This window comes from Sturnira hondurensis, unplaced genomic scaffold, assembly GCF_014824575.4.
Source record: "Sturnira hondurensis isolate 20B ecotype Veracruz unplaced genomic scaffold, ASM1482457v3 Scaffold0022910, whole genome shotgun sequence".
Classification (NCBI taxonomy): domain Eukaryota; kingdom Metazoa; phylum Chordata; class Mammalia; order Chiroptera; family Phyllostomidae; genus Sturnira; species Sturnira hondurensis.
Genome location: NW_028095541.1, coordinates 9,573,331 through 9,585,092, shown reverse-complemented (window position 1 = coordinate 9,585,092; position 11,762 = coordinate 9,573,331). Strand labels below are relative to the sequence as shown.

The following is an 11,762-nucleotide window of genomic DNA, read 5'->3' as shown; positions in this document are numbered from 1 at the left end:
AAGTATCTACATAAGTTATTATTTCATGTGCTGCAATATTGAATATTGTTAGGACCACAATTATTGCAAATTGAGCTATAGATTAGATCTAATCCAAATCTCAATAAATTTTCTTTTTTTCAATAGATTTTCTTTCATATAAAAATTGACAAGTTGATTCTAAATATGTATTGTAATTCAGTGGACCTAGCATAGTACAGCCAATCTTGATGACAAAGTTTGAAGATTACCAGATTTTATGTTATCAAAAAGCACTTTAAGAGTTTTATTAGCATAATGATAGAAATTAGATAAATTGAACAGAATAGTGAGCCCCAAATTAGATGCATATATATTTGGGCACTTGACTTAAAACAAAGGCAATAAACGCAATTCATGAGGAAAATAACAGTTTTTTCAATAAATGTTTCAGAGAAATTAGATATCTCTAAGGAACAATATAAAGCAGCCACACACATTTGATGCATAATAGACACATTACTAAAAGCATAAATCCTAAAGCATCTAGAATAGAAGTTCTCAACCAAGGGCTTTATGGCCCCTGGAGACATTTGTCACAATTAGGTGGAGATGCTACTGAAATCTAGAGGCCAAGAATGCTGTTAAACATGTGAAAGTGCACAGGAGAGTCCCTACAACCCCAAATTATCTAACTCAAAATATCAGTACTGCCACAGTTGGCAAACCCCAGTCTAGAAGAAAACATAGAAGAATGTCTTCATGATCTTAGGCAGATCATAAGAACTGTCCATAAAATTAAAAAAATGGATATATGATTTTATTTAAAATAAAATGACTTTTGCTATCAAAGAAAAGGAAAAAGCAAGTTATAGACTGGGTGAAAATATGCATGATACATATATCTGACAGGGACTCTGCCAGGAAGACTAACGGGGGTGTCCAACCTGTGGCCTGTAGGTCGCATGTGGCCCAGGATGGCTATGAATGCAGTCCAACACAAAATCATAAATGTACTGAGAACCTTTTTTGCTCATCAGTTTGCATTAGTGTTTGTGTATTTAATATGTGGCCCAAGACAACTCTTCTTCCAGTGTGGCCCCGAGACACCAAAAGGTTGGAGACCTCTGAGTCTAAAATGTCCCCATAATCCCTGACTGCTGGCATTCACACCCTGTGTAATCCTCTGCCCTTGAGTTCTGGTAGAGCCTGTGGCTTGTTTCTAACCAATAATTAGAAAATGTATGCTTATTGTAGAACATCTTGAAATTGTTAGCAAAATTTAACAAAAATTTTTAAAAATCTGGCATAATCTCAGGATTCAGATGATGACTACTCTTAACATTTTCTTTTATTTTCTTCCAGTCTTTTGTTTTAATGGTTCAAAGCTTACTGAAAAAGGTACAAGAACAAAACAAAACACTCTGTTATCCCTGTTAACCAGATTTCCCTGACCACTAAATATTCTGAGATGTACTGTCCTCATTAAGAGCACTCTCCTACATAGCCACTGTACAAGCCTCTGAAAATCAGGAAACCAACACTTGTATAACATTACCAGCCAGTCCATAAACCGCATTCAAATCTCGCCAACTATTCCACCAATGCCTTATTTTCCCTTTTGGTCCCAAAGCCTGTCTATCTAGGAATATGTTTTGTATTTTGTATCAATTTCTTTTAGTCTGGAATAGTTCCTCAGTCTGTCTCCATCCACATTGCAAAGCTTAAAGAACACAGTTGGACTGTAGCAGGACCACCAATCCAGGCTGGACTCAGGTTTCCTCCTGGTCACACTTAAGCCACATATTCCTGGCAGAAAGAGCACAGAACTACTCTTCTCATTGCTTCCTGTCAGTGGGCACATGATATTTGCTCACTGTGATCATCTGAACATTGGTACCTGCCTGATTTCTTCACATAGAGCCACTATTTCTCCCTCTGCATTTGATCAGTGTTTTGTGGAGACAGGTTTTGAAACTGATTGGCTTCTCGAATCTCTGTCCACCAAAACTTGCACTGACGATAACTGCCTGTATCAACCACTGCTGATGTGGTTTCCAAGTGGTGATTATTTTCATCATGACTTCTATACCTATTAGTCATCATTATATTTTATTATCTTTTCCTCTTTTATTTTATTTTATACACTATTTTATCTTTATTGTATTTTTCCCATTACTATTTAGTCTCCTTATGCGCCCTCCACCCCGCGAATCATCACACTGTTGTCTATGTCCATGTCTTTATCCTTTTTGCTCAATCCCTCCACCCCCTCACCTCCCTCACAACAAGCTGTCATCTTGCTCTCCAACTATGAATCTATCTCCATTTTCATTGTTAGATCAGTTTGTTCATTAGATTCCAAATGTGAATAAAATTATATGGTATCTGTCTTTCTCTGACTAGTTTATTTCAATTAGCACAATTTTCTCCAGGTCCATTCAAACTGTTGCAAAGGGTAAATTTTTCTTCCTTTTATGGCTGAGTACTATTCCACTCTGTAAATATCCCATAGTTGTGTTCTACTCATCTATTAATGGACACTTGGGCTGCTTCCATATCTTGGCAATTGTAAATAATACTGCAATGAACATAGGGGTGCTTATGCAGACTAGTGTCTTGGTTTCCTTCATATATATTCCCAGAAGTAGGATCACTGAGTCAAAAGGCAGATCTAGGAATATAAGGTAGCTCTACAGTGCTTTCTACAGTGGCTGCACCAGCCTGCATTACCACCAACAGTGCAAAAAGGTTCCCCTTTCTCCACACCCTCTCCAGACTTTGTTGATTTATTGATGATAGGCATTCTGACAGGTGTGAGATGGTATCTCATTGTGGTTTTAATTTGCATTATTAAATTATTTTTTGATGCTCTGCCTGGGTTTTATTTCCTACTTTTTCTTCCAAATCATTGATTTGGTGCTCTGCTTTATCTGACTTACTGTTTATTCCTTCCTGTGTATTATTTATTTCAGATATTGCATTCTTTATTTCTGACTAGTCATTTTTTATGTTTTCTGTGTCTTTTTTTCAAGCTGTTGAGTATACTTATAATCATTACTCTAAACTCTCTGTCAAATTGCTTGTCTCCATTTTATCTAGTTGTTCTGGAAAATTCTCTTGTTCTTTTATTTGGGGGTCTTCCTCTTTTGGCTGCTGCTTTTTATTTTCTGCCTCAGTTGTTAAACTAAGAAGTGTTATGGCCTGAAGGTGTAATCAGCAGCCCAGTTTAAACACCACAGGGTGCAGCAGAGTAGTTCCTCTGTGTGGTGCTGTTGCTTCTCTGAAGGCTGATCTCACATGGAGAGGAGTGCTTTGCTTGAGAAAGATGGCTTCTGAAACTTTCAGAAGGGAATAACTCAGCACAAGGATCCTGGGATCTGTATCTTCAGTTCTCTCCCCAGAGCCACGAACCCCAAACTCTCCTGAAGCATCTTTAGTCCACCCTGACCTCTCTCTTCTGGATCCTAGGATAAGTGGCATCAAATGAAATTTTGTGCATTAGCCCTTTAAGATGCTTTCTGTGTCTCCAGCCATCTCTCCCTGGGAGACAGAAATTCTGCTGCTTTTCACATGTGGATGTTATCTGGGTTTCTTCCTGGCTCTGGTGCAGTAGTCTGGGGAGCCCAGCTTGGGGTTTAGACCCCACCCTTCTCAGGGGAACTCACCCAGGCTGCTGAAGTATCCCTCCAGAGCATCAGTTTCTATGTGTGGGAGCCCAACCAGCCCTCTTGTGCCTCCTCTGCACTCCCCACCAGTGAAGTGTCTTCTTCTGTCTGTCCTTGGTTATAAGGCTTCTCTCTGGCTAGTGTTCAGTTGGTTATTCAGGATGATTTCTCTACAGTTTAGTTGTAATTCCAGATTGGTCCTGGGAGGAGGTTAGTGTAGCTTCCACTTACTCCTCCATCTTCTTGGATCTAGTCAGTGCCAAATTTTAAAGAAGAAGTTTCCCCTCTCCCTTTTATATTTATTAACATATTTTTAAATTTTTAATGAATTTATTGGGTTGACATTTATTGATATAATTATATAGGTTTCAAGTGTACAATTCAATAATACATTCTGTATATTTTATTATGTGTTCCCTATTCTGGGTCAAGTCTCCTTCCGTTACCATTTACCCACCTTTATGTTTTCCTAGCCTCCCACCCCCATTCCTCTGGTAATCAGCATACCATTGTCTGTGTATATAGGTTTGTTTTTTGGTTGTTGTTTAATTTCTTCAATTTTTTTCACTGAGCTCCAACCCACTTCTCCTCTGACAGCAGTCAGTCTGTTTTCTGTATCTATGAGTCTGTTTCTATTTTGTTAGCTTATTTTGTTTGTTACATTCCATGTATAAGTGAAATCATATATTTGTCCTTCTGTGACTGGCTTATTTCACTTAGCATAATACTCTCCACATTCATCCATGTAGCCACACAAGGTAAAATTTTCTTCTTTTTTACAGCCATGTAATATTCCATTATGTAAATGTACCACGGCTATTTTATCCATTAGTCTACTAGTGGGCACCTGGGTTTCTTCCAAATATTGGATACTGTAAATAACTGTGCAATGAACATAAGGGTGCATATAGTCTTTTGAATTACTGTTTTGGGTTTCTTTGGATATAGTCCCAGAAATGGAATCACTGGGTCATAAAGCAGTTCAATTTTTAACATTTTGAGGAACCTCCATATTTTTTCCATGGTGGCCCCATCAACTGGATTCCCACCAAAAGTGCATAAGGGTTCCCTTCTCTCTACATCCATGCCAACACTTGTTTGTCGATTTATTGATGCTACCCTTTGACTGGAGGGAGATGATATTTTATTGTGGTTTTAATTAGCATTTCTATGATGATTAGTAATGTTGAGCATCTTTTCATATGTCTATTGCCATCTGCATACCCTTTTGGAGAAGCATCTCTATGAGTATTTTACCCATTTTTAAATGGATTTTAAAAAAAGATCTTATTTATTTTTAGAGAGGGGAAGGGAGGGAGAAAGAGAAGAAAAGAAACATTGATGCAAGAGAGAAAAATTGATTGGTTGCTTCTTGAATGTGCCCTGATCAGTGACTGAACCTGCCACCCAAGCACGTGCCCTTACAGGGAATCCAACCAATGACCTATACAAGATGTTGTATGGGATGATGCCCAACCAACTGAGCTGCACTGGTCAGGGCAGATTGTTTGTTTGCTTGTTTTTTGACTTTGAGTTATATAAGTTCTTTATAAATTTTGGATAATAAACCCTTACAGATGTATTGATAATATGTGCCCTCATTCAGGGTGCTGTCTTTTCATTTTGTTGATGGTTTCCTTCACTGTGCAAAACCTTTTTATTTTGTAATCTCATTTCTTTGTTTTTTGTTTCCCTTCCTTGAGGAGATACATCAGAAAAGAATGTTGCAATGAGAGAGGCTAGAGATTTTAAAGCCTATGTTTTCTTCGAGTCTTCCATTTAAGTCTTAATCCATTTGAAGTTTATTCTTGTGTATGGTGTAAGAAGGTGGTCTAATTTTATTTTTTATTTTTGCAAAAAAATCTATGTATCCAACACCATTTATTTTCCCAACACCAATTATTGAATTGACTGTCTTTACTCCATTGTAACCTCTTGCCTAATTTGACAAATATTATTTGACCATAATGGTATGAGTTTATTTCTGGTCTGTCTATTCTGTTCCATTAATCTATATATCTGTTTTCATGTCAGTACCATGCTGTTTTAATTACTATGGCCTTGTAGTATAATTTGATATCAGGTAGCATGATTCATCAAACTTTGTTCTTCTTTTTCAAGATTGCTGTAACTAACAGATTCAGGGCCTTTATAGTTCCATGTAAACTTTTGGAATATTTTTTCTACTTTGGTGAAATATGCCATTGGATCTAAACAGGAATTCCATTGAATCTATAAATTGCTTTGGGTAATATGGGCAACTTAATGATGTTAATTCTTTCTATCCATGAACACAGTATGTGTTTCCACTTATTTGTTTCTTCTTCAGTTTTTTCTTCTTTGTCCTATAAGTTTCCAAAGTCTTTTATATCCTTGGTTAAGTTTATTCTGAGATACTTTTTCCAGTACCATTTACTTTCTCCAAAATCTAGAAATGATTAACTGTAGCAAGACAGTGCTCAATACTATTTAAGGCTCATTTTAAGTTCTTTAAACTAGCTTTTCACTTATAAATGTGAAAATGGAAACTAGAATTTGACACTAGCAAATGTACTCAATATTGATGTTAACTACAAAATTTTATATGAAATGTGTGGACTTAATATACCAGAATTTGGCCTTTATAAACTAGCTTACACATAAACAGTGACTTTAACAGTCCTAACCTATTTAGTGTTGCGCCAGAGTCCCTCCCACAGCTTTTACTATGTAAACGGATTCCTCCTCTTAGGGCAAAATGAAAAAGTTACAATCCAGAAAAGAAAACCCTAACAGATTTATTAATTCTGAATCATCAGCAAATATAACACCATAAATAGGTTATGGGCTACTCTTAAGTCTTTTAACCTAAATAATATAAAAGAAAGTGTTGACCAAAAGAACACACAGGTTTCTCATTAAACTTTGTTTTAATGGGTCTCAAAATTCTATAACAGATTTTGGTCAAGTTGTTTCCATTAAAAGTACTAATTTTAAAAACTAATAGCTTAAAAACTGTGGTGCGCACACACAAGAAACAAATGGTCTACAAAACATTCTCCTTTCCTTCTGAAGGTTTTACAATGCATTGTAATCATTAACCAGTCCTTTACTATTAAACTTAAGTGGCCAATTGAGATGAACAGTTCTGAGGCCATTCTTCCACTACTGATTAAGACTGGGGTGGCAGGTGTTGGGGATAATATTCATTTAGCCTTCTGAGCTTTCTGGGCAGACTTGATGCCTTTGTCAGCTCCAACTGCCTTCTTGTCCACTGCTTTGATAACATCAACAACAACTCTCTGTCTCCTGTCACAAACAGCAAAGCAGCCCAGAGGAGGATAGTCAGAGAAGCTCTCAACATGTCAACAATAGCAGCATCACCACATTTCGAAAATATTGGGCCATCTTCCAGATTTTTCACAGAGTGACAATAAATCTTATCCTTCAGTTCAACAAATTCGAAAGCAATATGAGCTGGCCAACAGTCCAGAACAGGTCATGTACAGCAGTAATTAGGCCTGGATGTTTGAGGATAATAACCTGAGCTGTGAAGCCAGCAGCTTCCATTGGTGGGTCACTTTTGCTATCACCAGCCACATAGCCTCGATGAACATCTTTGACAGACATGTTCTTGACATTGAAGCCCGCATTGTCCCTAGGAAGAGCTTCATCCAAAGCTTCATGGTGCATTTCAACAGACTACTTCAGTTGTAATGTTGACTAGAGCAAAGGTGACCACCATCCCAGGTTTGAGAACACCAGTTTCCACTCAGCCCACAGGGACTTAACCAATGCTACCAATTTTGTAGACATCCTGGGGAGGCAGACACAGGGGCTTGTCAGTTGGATGAGTTGGTGGCAGGACGCAATCCAGAGCTTCAAGCAGCATGGTTCCACTGGCATTGCCATCTTTATGGGTGGCTTTCTATCTCTTGAACCAAAGCATGTTAGCACTTGGCTCCAGCATGCTGTCACCATTACAACCAGAAATTGGCACAAATTCTACTGTGTCAGGGTTGTAGCCAATTTTCTTAATGTAGGTGCTGACTTCTTTAACCATTCTCTCACATCTCTTCCAGCTGTAGGGAAGCTCAGGGAAGTCCATTTTGTTAACACCAACAATCAGCTGTTTCATACCCAGTGTGTAAGCTAAAAGGGCATGCATGTTCACAGGTCTGCCCATTCTTGAAGATACCTGCTTCAAACTCACTAACACCAGCAGCAACAATCAGGACAATACAGTCAATCTGAGACGTCCCTGTAATCATGTTCTTGATAATGTCTCTGTGTTCTGGGGCATCAATGATGGTCACATAATACTTGTTTGTTTTGAATTTCTACAGAGAGATATCAATGGTGATACCACGCTCATGTTCAGCTTTCAGTTTATCCAAGATCCAGGCATACTTGAAGGAGCCCTTCCCCATCACAGTAGCTTCCTCCTCAAATTTTCCAATGATTCTTTTGTTTATCCTATCACATTTGTAGATCAGATGGCCAGTAGTGGGAGACTTGCTGGAGTCTGTGTCCAATAATTACAATGTTGATGTCAGTCTTTTCCTTTCCCATTTTGGCTTTGGTTTAGTGGTGGTTTTCTAGACACTTGTGTTCTGGCAGCAAACCCATTGCAAAAAAGCTGTTCTGAAATATTTTTAATGCAACAGTAAATGGGATTGTTTTCTTATTTTTCCTTTCTGATAGTTCATTATTGGCGTACAAAAAAGACATTAATTTCTGGATATACATTTTGTATCCTGCAACTTTACTGAATTCATTGATCAGTTCTAATAGGTTTTTTTTTTTGGTGGAATCTTTAGGGTTCTCTGTATACAGTATTATGTCATTTGACAATAACAGTTTTACTTCTTTCTTTCTAATTTGGATGCCTTTTATTTCTTCCTTTTCTCTGATACCTGTGGCTAGGACTTCCACTATTGTATTGAATAAAGTGGTGAAAAGACATCTCTGTCTTGTTCCTGATTTTAAGGGAATCATTTGTATTTTTTGGCCTGGAGTTTGAAGTTGGCTATGGATTTGCCATACACAGTCTTTCTTATATTGAGGTACATTACGTCTCTTTCCCCTTCCATGAGAAGTTTGATTACAAATGGGTGCTAGATTTTATCAAATGCTTTTACTGCATTTGTTAATATGGTTATGTGATTTTTATCCTTTATTTTTGTTGTATGGTGTATAATGTTTGTTGATTTGCAGATATTGTACCAACCTTGCATTCCCCAAATAAATCCCACTTGATCATAGTAAATGATCTTTTTAATATATTGCTGAATCTGGTTTGCTAATATTTTGTTGAAAATTTTAGCATTTGTGTTCATCAGAGATATTGGCCTCTAATTTTCTTTATTTGTAGTGTCTTCACTAGTTTTAGAATTAGGATAATGTTCTTCAGAAAAAGAACTTGAAAGTTTTCCCTCCTCTTAAAATTTTTAGAATAGTTTGAGAAGAACATGTGTTACTTCTTTGATTGCTTTGTAAAATTTACCTATAAAGACATTCAGTCAGGGCTTTTGTTTTTTGAGATTATTGATTACTGCTTCAATTTCATTACTTGTAATCAGTTTATTCAGATTTCTTTTTATTCTTCTTGATTCAGTTTTAAAAGACGGTATATTTATCAGAATTTATTCATTTCATCCAAATCGTCCAATTTGTTGGCACATAATTGTTCACAACATCTTCTTAATCTCCTTTTATTTCTTTCAAGTGAATTGTTACCTTTCCTCTTTTATTTTTGATTTTATTTATTAAGGTTCTCAATTTTTTTTTGACAAGTCTGGTTAGAGTCTTGTCAATCTTGTTTATCTTTTCAAGGAACCAGCTCTTGGTTTCATTGATTAACTGTAGTGGTATTTTAGATTCTATTTCATTATTTCTATGGTGATCTTTATTAAATTTATTGAGACTTGTTTCATGTCCCAACATGTGGTCTATCCTAGAACATGTTTCATGTGCATCTGAATAAAACGTATATTCTGGTGCTCAGAGTTCAAGTGCTTTAAAGTTTATCAATTAAATCCACTTGATCCAGTGTGTCATTTAAGGCCATCATTTTCTTATTTATTTTCTGTCTGGAAGAGCCATTCATTGATGTCAATGGGGTGTTACAATCTCCTATTATGACTGTATTGCTGTCAGTCTCTCCCTTTATGTTCATCAAACTTTGCTTTACATATTTAGGTGCTCCTACATTTGGTGCACAATTGTTTACAAAAGTTACATCCTCTTATTGGATTCTTTGTCTCTTATTATAGCCATTACTTTTTTTCATTGCTTCTTATAGAGAGGGGAAGAGAAAGAGTAAGGAAAAGAGAGAAACACTGATGTGAGAAAGATCAATTGGTTGTCTCCTATACATGCTCAAACCAGGTATTGTACACTTGTACACACCAAAACCGAGATTAAACCCACAATCCAGTTTTTTGCCCTGACCAGGAATTGAACTCACAACCCATTGGTTATGGGATGGTGGTCCAGCCAATGAGCCACTCTGGTCAGGGATATTGCCTTTTTTTTCATATTGTGTCTAATTTCTTTTTTAAAAAATTATTTTATCCTTGTTCCATTACAGTTATTTGCATTTTCCACCCACCACTCCCTCCTCTCCAGCCAAACCCACCTCCCTCCCTTGCTTCCACCTCCCCCTTGGTTTTGTCCATGTGTCCTTTATAGCAGTTCCTGAAAACCCTTCCCCCATTCCCCCCCCACACAGCTATTGTTAGATTGTTCTTAATTTCAATGTCTCTGATTATATTTTGTTTGCTTTTCTCTTTTGTTGATTATGCCCCACTTAAAGGTGATATCCTATGGTATTTGTCTTCACTGCCTGGCTTATTTCACTTTACATAATGCTCTCCAGTTACATCCATGCTGTTGCAAAGGGTAGGAGCTCCTTCTTTCTTTCTGCTGCATAGAATTCCATTGTGTAAATGTACCATAATTTTTGATCCACTCATTTGCTGATGGGCATGTAGGTTGCTTCCAGCACTTGACTATTGTAAATCGTATTGCTATGAACATTGGGGTGCATAGGTTCTTTTGGATTGGTGTTTCAGTGTTCTTAGGATATAATCCCAGCAGTGGAATTGCTGGGTCAAAAGGCAGTTCCACTTTTAGTGTTCTGAGGAAATTCCATACTGTTTGCCACACTGGTTGCACCAGTCTGCATTCCTACCAACAGTGCACTAGGGTTTCCTTTTCTCCACAACCTCTCCAACACTTGTTTGTTGATTTGTTTATGATGGCTATTCTTACCAGTGTGAAGTGGTATCTCATTGCAGTTTTAATTTTCATCTCTCTGATGGCTAGTGATGCTGAGCATCTTTCCATATGTCTCTGGACCCTCTGTATTTCCTCCTTGGAGAAGTGTCTGTTCAAGTCCTTTGTCCAATTTTAATTGTTTTTTTTTTTTTTGGTCTTTCTGGAGTGGAGTCATGAGAGTTCTGTATGTATTTTGGAGATTAAACCCTTGTCTGAGGTATCATTGGCAAATATGTCTTTCCATATGGTTGATTCTCTTTTTATTTTATTGCTTTTTTCTTTAGCCATGCAGAAGCTTTTTCTTTTGATGAAGTCCCATTTGTTTATTCTTTCCTTTATGTCCCTTGTTCAGGGGACATATCTGTGAAGATGTTGGTGTTTGGAATGTCTAAGATTTTCCTGCCAATGTTTTCCTCTAGGACTTTTATGGTGCCATGGCTTACATTTAAGTCTTTTATTCACCTTGAATTTATCTTTGTGTATGGCATACGTTGGTGATTAAGCTTCATTTTTTTGTGTGTGTGTAGTTATCCAGATCTCCCAACATCATTTGTTGAAGAGGCTATTTTTATTCCATTTTATGCTTCTGCCCCATTTGTCAAATATTAATTGACTTGAGACTTGGATTTATTTCTGGGCTCTCTATTCTGCTCCATTGGTCTATGTGCCTGTTTTTATGCCAGTACCAGGATGTTTTGATTACAGTGGCCTTGTAATATGGTTTGGTATCAGGCATCGTGATCCCTCCTACTTTGTTCTTCTTTCTCAAAATTGCTGCTGCTATTTGGGGTCATTTATGATTCCATACAAATTTTTGAAGTGTTTGCTCTATGTCTGTAAAATATGCCATTGGTACTTTAATAGGTATTGCATTGA

At 37.1% G+C, this 11,762-nt stretch overlaps 1 pseudogene; it reads right to left on the bottom strand.

The window, feature by feature from the left end:
* Window positions 1–6,495: 6,495 nt before the first annotated feature.
* On the bottom strand, window positions 6,496–8,209 carry LOC118980568 (elongation factor 1-alpha 1-like; annotated as a pseudogene).
* Between the last annotated feature and the right edge of the window lie 3,553 nt (window positions 8,210–11,762).